General features: G+C 43.5%; 1 protein-coding gene across 2 annotated transcripts in view; it reads left to right on the forward strand.

Moving 5' to 3' along the window:
* Positions 1–13,198, forward strand: part of KAZN (kazrin, periplakin interacting protein) — a 205,260-nt gene that overhangs the window by 16,510 nt on the left and 175,552 nt on the right. The window contains exon 1 of one of the 2 annotated variants that reach the window (XM_053962954.1): positions 9,161–9,204. The exons of the other annotated variant lie outside the window; for it this stretch is intronic. The gene's annotated coding sequence lies outside the window, so the exon portion shown is untranslated. Of the gene's footprint in view, positions 1–9,160; positions 9,205–13,198 lie in introns of those variants that run through there. 2 annotated transcript variants of the gene reach the window in all.

Raw genomic sequence — 13,198 nt, forward strand, 5'->3', positions numbered from 1 at the left:
ATTTCCTTTAATGAGTAGAAATAGGTCTGTGATGAGGAGAGGGTTGCCAGGGCTGTTGTATTACAGTGGAGAGTAATGTGTTTGAGGAAAGGTGTTTGTCTTATTTTCTGGGGCTGTCATGGTTAATCAGTGGATGAATAATTAAGTAAATTTATCCATATTTAATTCCACAGCCTGTGGGCATATGACCAATTTGGACAGTCCTTATGTCAAGGCACATGTATCAGCCCTTGGAAGAAATCTCAATTTTTTAAGGAAAAGCAAGTTCTCTGAGCAAATTCCTTGCTGAATTTCCAATTTACTTCATAAATAGGTTTTCTTGTTTGTATTTATTTTACAAATGTCCTGTATTGTTTTACCACTGATACCTCAGTGCTACTGCCCATCCTCCATGCCATGATTTATATTTCTCTGTCCAATGCTTGAAGCTTCACTGGGTTACTGTTATTATTCCAAATAGAAAATGATGTAGAGAGCTGTAAAAGCTTTTGATTGAATGCCATATGTAAAACACAACCATGATTCTGGGGAAATTAAGGGCTAAATATGATGGTTTTAGGTTTGGATATTTTTTCAGCCTGGATTTTTTTATTTTTCCAGCTTTGGACCCATTTCTTTTGTTAGGCTTTTATCTCCTTCTGTTTTTATCTACATAAAACCCCCTTCAATGGGTATTGGATGAAGATGAGTGTTATTGCAGGTGCATTTCAAGACTGAGACTGAGTTTTTGGGTAAGAATCTGGTCCTTGAATGTTCTGGAAGTATTTTAGCAGCTCTGGATCCCCTTTGCTGCTCGAGCTGTCCGTGAGCAGCGGGGTCAGTGGAGCATCTCCTCTGTTGTTATGGGAACACCAGCACTGGGGGGCCAGGGAAGGCAGCAGAGATGGTGTTTGTTGAATGACATGTAAAATCAGGTTTTGCTCTTCTCCTCAGGGAGATTTCCACTCTTGCTTTTGCAGCAATGTTCTGAGTACAGGATGTTTGGAGATGTAACCTATGCTGGGAACAAATACTCTTTATTTCCATGTGGAATTGCCATCAGGGTGCTGTTATTTCAGATGTGCATCTCCATATTTTCCTGTGCTATTGCAATAATTCACTAATTCATCTCAAGATGTGAGAAACCCACATTCACAGCTCCCCCAAACCTCCTGGAATTCATTGAATTATCGGGGGCTCCAGGTCCTGAGGTTCAGTGTAGGGTCAGCAGTGCTACACCACACCTGTTTCACCCTGCTCTGGTGTTTCATACAAACCAACTTGCATTTTGCACCTCCTCCTTGAAGCATGAATAAAAGCCACGAGGTGAAATCCTGAGGGGTTTTAGGATGAGAGTGTGCAGACAAGGTGGCTCCAGCACAGCTGCACCTTGAGCCATAAATATTCAGAGGCTGGGGGTAAAACTGCCCAGCCGTGGGTGGAGAGGCACTCCCAGCACAGCACATCCTGCTTTCCCCAGCTCCTCCAGCCCAGCAGATGCTGCTCATCCTTTGCCATGGATGAGCAAGGCTGGCACTGGAATATGTGGTCGTAAAACTTTCTGACCAGACAGCTCTGAGCCTTGCAACTTTTGAAGACTAGTTCAGGATAAACTCATTTTCCTCTGTTTTGGGTGGAGGATGTGTGAGCTGGGTAGTTCCAGACTTTATTGAAAAGACTTTTTCCTACTTTCAGACAAGACAAAGCCTTTGACATTTAAAGCATCCAGCTCAGAGCTACAGCAAAGTATTTAATTTCATTATTTTCACTCCATCTTTCTCCCTAAAAATGTCTAAAGCACACACACCATTAGAGCTGCTTGAATGCTCCACAGTAAAACTGCAGGAGCTTTGTCACTGTGTCTGATTGGAAATTCAAATGGGATTTGCCGGTGGGGATCTGAATCCATCTGTGAGCACGGGGCACGTGAGGAAGAAGGTGGGGATGATGTTACCAGAGCCAGCAGTCCTGGGATCGTTGCGTCCACGATTTGCAGCACGGAGGGTTCTAAGCAAAGCTAAACCTCATGTTTTAAAGAATAGAGCCAGGAAAATCAGAGATGATTTTTTTCTATCCTGAGAGCAGTGAGCTGTATCTATTTCCTGGGTGTTGTGTTCACAGGTGCTGGGAATTCTTAAGTCTAATGCTTCTGGAAATTTCCTGCTTTGGTTGTAGCACCTGGATCTCCCCAGGTCAGGGAGAGGTGATGCTGAACAAGGGGTTTATGCTGTTGTGCACCTTCCCCCCAGACACACATTTTGCCTTCCAGACTTTTTGAGGGGCTTAATTAGTTTGATTATTTCGTATAACTGCAAGAAAAATCAATAAACAACAGGATGTCTCTTTTTTTTTCTTTAAAAATCAGTATTTCATGGTTGCTATCATTTATTTTTTTCACTCTCCTCTTCCCTGCTGTTGCCTAAGCAGGGAAGAAGCTGATGCTCACTAATACTGAATTTAAATTTGTTGATTAAGTTTGAGAGAGACCAATGAATGAAAGAGAAAATCCAACCCAGCATTTTCAGTATTTCTAGTTGTTCCACAAGGAAAAAAGAAATCCAAATGTTGCAAGCAAGCAAGAAATGCAAATGTGTATTTTTCCAGATGATAAATTAGAATTTGGCTGGTTTGAATTTTTTTTTTTGTTTAATCTGGCCCAAGTGTTGACTTCTAATTTAGGTTTTTTTTTCCCTAGTTCTGTGTATCACTGATAGAAACATATTGGGTTTGATGAAAGTCATAACCTTGTAACAGACATTGTTTTTAAAGCGTGGAGCAGAACAGTCTGGGATAAATCTGTGCTTTATTTTCCAATCAAAAACAAAAGCACTCTTCAATCCAAGCTTCTGGTCCTGCTGGAGAGACTTCACAAATGTGCTCCTGCCTTAGATTTAGAAGGGGACAAATGAGACACCAGGTAACAAAAATCAGCCATGCAGTATTTTAGATAACTCCGTTTGTCCTTTTTCTTGTCAAAGACACAGATGCCCAGTACTCTGCTCAAAAGCTCATCAGAGGAAATCCTCTTTATACCTAGGAAAAATTTCTCCATATGGTAATGTCATCACACAGGAGCAACAGTCTTCTATTGATTGTCCCCTGCAGGTATGCCAGTAATAGAACCATTATATAAAAATGTAGAGTCTTACAGCTCCGTGTTGCAAATCTGATTGAGTTCTGCTTCTTTGGGAAGGTAGAATATTCTCTTTGGGTTTTTTTTTTCTTCCCTTCTCTGAGAGCACTTCATTTTCGGGGCCGTTCAGTCGCTGTGAGTGGCAGAGGAGCAGGTGTGTGAAGGCTGAGTGCCATCTGTGTGGCTGAGGCACATTATGGGATGGCAGGCAGGGCTGTGCTGGGGATGTGTGCAAGGGTGGGCAGGGATCTCTGGCTGTGCCTGGGCTCACATCCCCCTCTCCCCCACAGCTGCCCTGGCAGTCGCTGTGTTGGCTTCTCGAGGGGAGTGTAAATCACAAACCAGCCTGGGAAAAAGGCCCCTCCTCATTCCAGAGGCAGCTTTGACCCAGCTCTGATCTACCAGGTTTGCCAACAGAAGCTGCTTTTTTTCCTGTTGGCACAACAGTGACTGTGCAGCTGTGGGTGAGAGAGTTTGGACTCTGTAACCCGTGAGATGGATGAAACGGGGAAAAAATCCCAAACACCATCCTTGGCTTGAGCTTTGAGTATTTGGGCCTTTCTTTCTGATTTGAAAGTCAGAATAAGGTCAGAAATAAATATTTTTTAGCTTGGAAATTAACAGGTTTTATCTGCAGGCTGGGGAAATATGTCTGGAGAAAAGGAGACTCGGGGTGGGGGAACCTTCCTGCTCTCCAAGTCCCTGGCAGGAGGGTGGAGTCCTGCAGGCTCTTCCTGCAGGGAACAGGTGAGAGGAAACAGCTTCAGGTTGTGCCAGGGGAGGTTCGAGTTGGATACTGGGGAAAATTTCACGGAGAGGGGGCCAGGCCTTGGACAGGCTGCCCAGGGAAGTGGTGGAGTCACAACCCCTGGAAGGGCTCAGGGGTGGACCTGGCAGAGCTGGGCTGGTGGCTGCACTGGATGATCTTGGAGGTCTTTTCCAACCTAAATGGTTCCATGTGCAAACATGGCCATCTCAATGCTGGTTTTATTTCCAGGTTTTTCTGTGCTGCTGCTGCTCCAGCACCGGTATGTGCACTCCTGGAGGGACTTCTATCATTTGTCACATCCCTCTACAGCCAAGTTAACAAGCTGGCTGCAAAAAGCAAAATAATTCAGATGATAAAAAGAGGTTTTCTAATTTTAGTCCTTGAAAAAAACCTCAGTGTTGTCTCTATTTACCAGGTAAATTTATTTCTAAACCCTCAATCCTTTCTCTATTTGCCAGGTAAATCTTTAGTGCTGAGGCTGACTGGTGTGTGTAGGAGGCATTTTTGTGTTTTACTCAATGCTTAGAGATCAGTGGAAATGAAAAGTTGTATAATTACCCTCTGGCCTTTTATCTTTCTGTGGTATCATCTCTAGAGAATCAAGGATGTGTAGAGAAGCCTCTGCACAGCAGATAATCACAGCCATTAGAGGAAACAATACCAGCTTAAAATCAACTGTGTTTTGCTCAGTAAAGCATTGATATTGGAGTCTGTGTTGATCCATTCCTGAAACCAGGCAGCCACGAAACAGCCACTGCTCAAGGCAGCACCCACAAATTGAACTAATTGTTGAATATTCTAGTAAAATCTTAAAATACTGAGGATTGGTGTTATGAGATGGGGGGACACAAAGGATATGAACATTTGCTCTAAGTGAAAAACACAAGTCAGCCTTAATTACAAATTTGCAATCAATGCTGCTGTATTTTGAAGGTCCTGGTAAATAATTAATGAGCGAGTAAAGCACAAGGATGGAAGTTTCCTTTAAAATCTGATTTTAAGGGAGTGTCGGTGCTTTTTAAAGGAGGAGAAGGAAAGAAGCAGATTTATGATACAGCTGGAATGTAAAAGGTGAAACAGTGGTTTTATTCAGGAGCTGAATGCACGTGGAGAGGTTCAGCAGCTTGTTTGTCCTCATCCCTGATCAGAGCAGCAGCTGAGTGGCCGGGATTGGTGATTGCGTGGGGAATATTCACTTGTCAATAAGATCCTGACTGAATGTCACATCCACTTAATGGCATTTAAAGGGGAAGGAAATCACTGTCTCACACCCCTGAGAAAGGGCAGAGCATCAATTTATCTCTGTTTGTCTGAAAGCAGTTGAAAGTGCAACACAAGTTTGGCACGTAGGGATTTTTTTTGTTCCGGTTCTGAGTTGAACTGGTTCCAAAGCTCGTGTCAGGAAGAAGAACAAGCTGCCATGGGGGCAGTGGCTCAGGTAGCCCACGGACCTCCTGGATCTCTGTGAGCATCTGCCCTTGGTCTTTCACCTCCTGGACAAGGTGTTCAAGCCTTGTGGGGCTCTGTGCCCAGCCTGAGCACTGACACAGAGAACACAGCACCTGCCAGGGGCTTCGTGGCATCTACAGGCAGCCTTCAGAAAATAATGGCACGTGAGCTCAGGGATGCCAGGATTCCTCCATCTTTTTGAAACATGATTAGATGTGACTCACTGATTTAAAAAATACAATTACAGCACTGACTGGCAGTGAGAGAGCCTTTTTGGCTCTTTCTAATTAATGAAGGACCATCACACCTCCATGCACAACATCAGAGGTGCCTTGGAGCAGCCATAAATGCATTTCCCTCTGTCTGCAGGGGTGGGATGCCAGGATCTGCTGTGGCTGAGTCGTGCAGAGCCCACACAGGGGCTGTGATACTGGTCCCAGGACTGATGCAATGCAGTTGTTTTTGCAGTTCCCCACATCAGAACCAGCATTTCCAGATTTAGTTCAGATCTCACTGCAGTGCCCTCTCAGCTTAGAGACAGAAAAAGAGGCTTCATAGCTGCTCTTAAGTTTTTATCTCAATATTTTGAGCCCTGTTGGTGCAGTCCTCATCACTCAGATGGACTAAAACCAAAACCACACCATCCTAAGAATGTTTGTCTTGTTTCTAACAAATATGTTGCTATGGGAACTTGGTGTTCCTCTGATTGTTGCACTAGATGCACCAGCTATCTGTCTCTAGGCTGGCTTTTTTTCCCTGTAAATTAACTGCATTTAAACTAAACATATTAAGTTATTTCATGTTAATTAATTTGCATGTTAAGCTGGGTGTTTGCAGTTTCCCCCTTCCTGCTCACCCCAAAACATTAATTAACTGCTCCAGACCCTGCAGTCCCTCACCCATCACTGTGGTCTTCCCCAGCTCTCTGCAGCTCCAGCACTCGCTGCCTGCATGGGAAGTAATCAGTGTCCAAAATAATTGCTTTTCACAAGTCTGCAGTCAGCTTCCTTGTCACATATTTAAGCTGTAATGAAACTGTTTCGGTTGCCAGGAAAAAATATTCAGCTGAAATGTACAGTAATTGCAGGTGGAAAGCAGAGCTGATAATGGAGCTGGTTTTATTTAGCACGTCGTGTTTTCATTTGTTGGAGGCATTTCCTCCAGCAGTGCTCTCCTCTCCTCATTCCTGCCGAGGGAGGAGGAGGATTGGGATCCTCCCAGTGCCTCTGCTTTGCATTCAGGCAGTGGAAGGTGCAGAACTCACGTGTGGTGCAGGGGGCATGAAGAGCATCTTTGGCCCAGAGGCAGACAAGTGATACAGGATTAATCTGATTGCTCTGTGCTTTGCTTGTGCATTCAGCCAGCAGTGGGGCTTTGGGAAAATGCTTAAATTGGAGTTGGTTACCTAAAAATCTATACATAAATTATCCAAGAGTTGTTTCTAAATCTAAACTTCCTGGGAGCTCAGCAGCAAACAAAACCATTGCTTAGGTTTGCAGCACACCCCAGCAGACTTTCTCCTAGAATTCAGAATTCTGGGAGCAGAATCCTCGCTGTGGGAAAGGACAAGATGGTGAATGTGTGCAGCAGACTTAAACATTTCCTACATAGCCCTGTGATCTGTGGTCAGAAGCTGGAGAGAAACTGGCTAATGAATTAGTAAGCCCACAGGGAAATCTTATTTACAAGGAAGGCAACAGAAACATTAATGTATCTTTATTAGCCTTATTTAGGCCATCTGCTGTGTACATGGTGGGAGCTGCACAGTCCCTGCAGTCAAACAGCAGCAGGGATGTGCTGAGCTCCAAACTCTTCTCATTTAAATGCTTCCTTAGACCTCTTCAGCTCCTGGAACTTTTTTGCTGCAGTGAAAAGTCAGCTGATCATCAACAGGGCAGGGAGCATGGAATTTTCTGTGTCTCCATTTAGATGCATTTTCTTTCTCATTTCTTATCTTTGACTTGGAATTTGATAGGTTTTTGGGGTCAAGCTGCCACTGAAATTACTATAACCCAAAATTTAATAGCACATTCTGTGCTTTGCAAGCCACTCATTGGGAAGATAGTTTTGGATCAACTATAGTTACTTGCTTTTTAATGCATACACAGATTTTTCTGCATATGTTTAGATAATTTGAATGTAGCCCAAGGAAAAGGAATTAAAAAGTTGATTACCATAATTTTGAATTTTATTTCCTATTGGCCTTTTCCTACTCCAAGTGTGTTTCACTTTGCAAACTGTTTTGCTTGGATCTGGCCAGCTCAGTCCTTGCAGTTTCTCACTGAACTCAGTCAACTCACGATACCAGCTGCTCTCAGTGGCCACAGTTGTGTTGCCAAGGTTCTCTTCACACCTTTGAAGCATTATTTATTTATTTTCTTAAAGGAATGAAAGTCCAAGTGCCATGGTAATTCCTTGCTCTCCTGTTGAGCCTGAATTTTTAACTGAAATATAAGCCTAAGCAAGCAGCCTGTTAATTCCCAACTAACCTTCTCAGTGGCTGATTGCAGCTGGGCAACAACAGCTTTCCCATTTTGTTGAAATAAATAAACTGGGAGGAGCGTGTGGAGGAATCTTAGAGGCTTTATTAATGCGAAACACAGAGAGGTTCCTGCTTAGATTGTACTTCTTTGATTACTCAACTGAGTTATTAGATACATGAAGAACAGCCATTTAAATGTAAATCCATTCTCCCTCTGTAATAGATAAATGGGCTTTGCCTTGAATTTGTAAGCAGAATATATCACTTTGATATAGCAACTGGAGCTGAATAAAGCCAGTCAGTAGACCAAGGGAAGGATGCAGATTCCTTTAAAGTGAATGGAACAGAGGAGACCATCAGTTAGTTAATTAACTTCAATTTCTATATTAATGAACTTTCTCTGGTGCTTGTTTAAGCATCCAGATGCTTGCAAAATGTTTTTTTCCCCAACAACAGGCGTTAGTTGGCATGTGATAATTATAAATGGGGGTACCTGTCTTCTATATCCCAGAAATAAATTTTTCATGTGCTCTGTGGCAGAGTCATAGTGTGGGTGGTCCAGAGCTGCACTGTGCTGGGTGGGCATGTGGGCTCTCAGCCCCAGGGCACCACAAGTTCAGAACCTGAAAGAGGGGAAATAAGTGAATTCAGTGTTTTGCATGCTCCTCACGAGCCCTGTAGAGGCAGGAGGTCAGAGCTGGATGCTCACCAAAGGTGGGTGCTCTGGCAAAGGTCGTCTTCCCAGGCTCCTCCTGAGCACAGGGCACTTGGGCTAAAACACATTTCTGCTCCAGATTCTCTCTGGATGACTCTGCTGCTTGTCACCAAGAAGAGAGGAGTTGAGAGAGCCAGCCCCAAGCTGTCCAAGGCGTGAGAAGGTAACCCTTCCACAGGGAGTTACCCTTCACCCCTCAGATGCTCTTCAGGAACCGGCTCTGCTCACCAACGCCACGGCAGTCCCCTCTGCTACTTGTCACCGAGAACTCTGGAAGGAACTTTGATTTCCAAAGGACAGCACAGCAGTTTTTCAACAGCACTTGGCTCGTGGAGAGGGGTGGGAGCAGCCCCTGAGTGATGGCACCGGGCCAGAGGAGCTCCGTGGATGGCAGAACTTGGTGATCCCTCGGCCCGGGCGGGATTTCGGGGGCGGCCGTGCTGGCTGAGCTGGGCTGCAGGAGCAGAGCTGAGCAGATCTGCAGTGCCTTGGAAAATCTGCCCCAGGAGCACTGCTGGAATAACACATCCAAAGTGAAATAAGCGGCACGGTCGGATTTCTGTCTGAGCACAGGAAAAAGAGGAATTGTCCCAGGGGCAGACACAGCTCCCACCCAAACCAGAGGCAGATGTTTTCCTCTTGCTGACTTTCCACCACTCAGAACCCCCTGTGTGCTGGTAAGCAAATTGCTGCTTCTCTCACACATCCAAATTCCAGTTTGCAGTTCTGTTCCTGCACCCTGAGCTTTTGCTTCCTTTAAATAAAAATACTCTGAAGGAGCAAACATCTCTATATTAGCAAAACTGGGCTGTGTTCTCAAAAGCCACTACAAAAGTACAGTCAAGAACCAGGAAAACAAATGGCAGAGTTTCACCTTGGTCATCTGTAGGAAGTTTTCTATTTTTTTTTCTTTTTTTTTATTCTGTACTCCTGGTGTTGTAGCTGCAAGTGTAGCCATCCTTGTTATCCACCTACTATTGGGTGCTGTTAATGGGATGCTTAATTCTCCCTAACATCACAGCAATCTGTGAAATGGAACAGATTTAAATTCTAATAGCTAATAGCTGAATAAATACATCTGCCAGCCATCGACCATCTCAAGTACTGCTCACTGTAACTGTAATTAAAATGTAATTAAAGCCAGTTAAAGCCATCAGACATCTGGGTGGTGAGAGGTTGGGTCCATCCTGCTGCTTTCACTGCCTCTGTGAGAGCTGGGGGGGTGATGGAACAGTCCTCTCATCATGGGAGTGTGTTTTCAGCAATCATGGGGACCAGATTTACAGTGATGGCTGCATTAAAAATACACTGGGGGAAAAAAAAATATATATATTAGAGGTTAATCTAATGCTGTTAGTTCAGGTGGAGGGAATAGCTTCTGACTGTGCTCTGTGTGAGGAGTCCTACATGGACATGAATTAAAAGTTTCAGAATCATAGAATGGTTTAGGGCTGGAAGGGAACATAAATTCCATCTTGTCCCAGCCCCTGCTGTGGGCAGGAACACCTTCCACCAGATCAGGTTGCTCCAAGCCCCATCCAGCCTGGCCTTGCAATGGACCTTCTTGCCATAACACTTTAAAATACTTGTTGCAGTTGTTTTTGCAAGCTGGGAGTTAAAGGAGCAGAAATAAATGAAAAAGGAGGGTGCTGGTTATATATCCCAGAAATATCCTTGCAGAACCTTACAGTTGTTTTTGGAAACTGCCTGCTGCTGCTTTTATTACTTATAAATGCCATGGAAGAAATTAAATTGCTTTTCATACTGTATCCCTCCAAGCTGGGGAAGTTTCTGTTGAAGTCTCTGGAGGAGAGATCTTTACTTAATCCCCTTAAAATTGGTGTGAGTGCTCCAGGTTGTTTTGCTGTTCAAGCCCTGTTTGTCCTTGTGTCTTCCCTTGCTTTCCTGAGGATGGGGAGGATGGGTGACTGCTTTTGGGGCAGTTTATTTATTTATTGCATTATTCTGAGTCACTGTGGTGTTGGTTGTGAACTGACTCTGGTTGGGGTTCGCTGTTTTTAAAGTCATTTTTGAGTTGTGGTACTGAAGACTGCTCTATGAATGACCTGCTCTTGAACATCTTTCCTTACATTTCTGATGACTTATTTGCTAGAAGGGATAATTAGAAATTACAAGTCTGGAGATCTGGCAGAGACAGTGGGGTGTAGGAAGCGATTTTCTTCGCTGAGGCTGTGTTGTGAACAAAACCCTCGACGCTTTGAGCAAAACTCTGTGTGGCAGAAAGAAAATAGAACAGTTTGACTTGATGAGGATTTATGTCTGTTGGGTTTCTCTGACTTTAAATACTGTCTACCACAGAACCTGAGTTATTAAACCTCAGTGACTGATGTATCCATGTAGACCAAGGAGTGACCCTGAACCTTTGCTAAGCTTTTAAAACACAGAGTTCATTTATTTAGATTTTCTTTCTCTGTCTCTAAAACTAGAATGGAGAAAAGGAATTGAGAGCTCACCTGAGAAAGTCAGAGAAGAGCAGGAACCCTCAGAGGTGATAAAGTTGTTGTGAATATAACATTTATATAAATAAGACTCAACTTTTAGGCTACATTTTTCTGAAATCTGCTGGAATTAGAGAGTGGGCTTTGCACATTCACCTGCCATTGTTTTATTTATTTTTATTTGTATGACCACTTCCAACCTTGAGTTTTGGCAGCACTACTCAGTATTTCATCTTAAATGGATGATGTGTACACGAAATACTCTCTGAATATGAACTGCAGCTATAGGAGATCCTTTAGGTACCCCAGGCACAGCAGTACTGAGCTGAGCTTTACCTGCTTCAGGGCTGGGTTTTCCAGGGCTGAGAGCCCAGGGGAGAGGAGACTTTAAATAGTGCTGGACTTGCTTCCTCAGCTGTTGAAAACTCAAATTTTCCCAAGGCTTTGAGTTTTAAAGACAGAAGAGAGAATAGACCCTCTAGAGCCACATGTTTTAGCCTTGAGACAGTGTAAAAACTGACTTTGTCTGAGATGCCATGTGCAAGGTTTGCAGCCTCCCAGGACTTGAAGCAGTACCTTAATATTGTGATAATGAATAATTATTATATTTTAATATTAGTTATTTCCTCCCTGATATCTCAGGATGCACACATCACACGCACAGACCTCCAAACACACACACAGCTTTTTTATTTTTCACTTTTGCAGCATTCAAGTAGACACAAAGTAATGAAAGAAAGGAGTTCATTTCTCCCTTGTTGCCAACGAATTTTGCACAGGAAGCAGCCGTGTGCACTGGCATCACTCTGTGCTGAAGAGCAGGACACTGCTGGACCCACATCTCCAGTTAAGCAGCCCCAAGACACCCTCTGGGGCTAAAAATAGCCTCTAAATAAGAGCAGTCTTACAGAGTACGTGGGGATCAGCCTGCCAGGCCAAAAGCTATTTATTGTCAGAAAGGGTGGCATGACAGGGCGCTTCCAGATCTGCCACCTCTCCAAACTGTTTCCAGACAGTGAGCTTGCTCAAACTGATATTAACATTTAATTTTTAATGGACTAATTAAACTGACCAGCACAAATCTCAGAGGTCCAGCGTAGTTTTGGTTTTTATCAGTTCATTTCTGCTTTTTCAGTAGGACTCTGACAAAGTGCTGAGAAAATAATGTCTTTGTGTCAGGATTGTTCAATTCCCTTTAGTGTCTTTTGCATTTAAACTTCTGCTCAATACTATAAATACCATCTTGTTTCCCAGGATTTTCCAAGGGATAGAAAGCTTATTTAAGTTTTAAAACAGCTGTAGTAATAGGCAAACATGTCATTAAGATCCTAATCAAATACACACAATTATTTTATTGTGCAAGCTTGGAGTTTTAATAGAACTAAAAATACAATTGAATTCAAGTCAAGGTAACATAATCCCCCTCTGTGGTTCTGCTGATTGGAATTTTACATTCCACGCAAGAATAAATGGAAATAAATCTCTTTTGTAAGGCACCACGGTGCCAAAATGTGACATCTGTAATGACATGCTCATCAGATTTGGTTGTATAATTTGTACCTTTAATTTATTGGGCAATGAGACTCTTAATATGTACTTCATGTGTCTCCAAAGGTTTTATTTGGCCGCCAGCCTGAAAAATATCAATATTGTAAGGATTAAGCAACCAAACAAAAAATCAAATAGTCCAACAGAGAGACTAAATCAATACAAAAGAAATGTTTGGGTTGCGTGAAGTCATTGGACAAGGCAGAGGGAAAAAGCTGTGGAGAAATCAATGTGCCAAAGGACAGACAGCCAGAAACACCTTCTCCAGCTCAGCCAGGTGCTGCAAGGCTTGAAAAAGCAAAGGGAAGGTCTGAGGTGGGAGCTGAGTGTTGGGGGTGGGGTGTCCACCCCGCCACAGCAAACCCCCATTTCCCCCTTGTTTCACCCCAAGAACTGATGGTCCCAGCCAAGTGTGCCTCAAGGGTGACACTGGTGCCACAGCAGGGAGTCATGGTTGTCATGGTGTAGATACAGGAAAATTCTCAAGTGTCTCGACAAGGAGAAGGGTTGAAAGGTCATGGAAAGCACAACCCACATGATTTATTCACAGGATGGGTCAGAAATGGGTTTTGAGTACAAATCTGTAATTAACAGCTCTGTAATTGACTCGTGGGCCCATCGCCTGTACAATTAACTCCTTTGAGCTCACGTTGGACAAGCATTC

This window comes from Vidua chalybeata, chromosome 22 (genome assembly GCF_026979565.1).
Source record: "Vidua chalybeata isolate OUT-0048 chromosome 22, bVidCha1 merged haplotype, whole genome shotgun sequence".
NCBI classification, from domain to species: domain Eukaryota; kingdom Metazoa; phylum Chordata; class Aves; order Passeriformes; family Viduidae; genus Vidua; species Vidua chalybeata.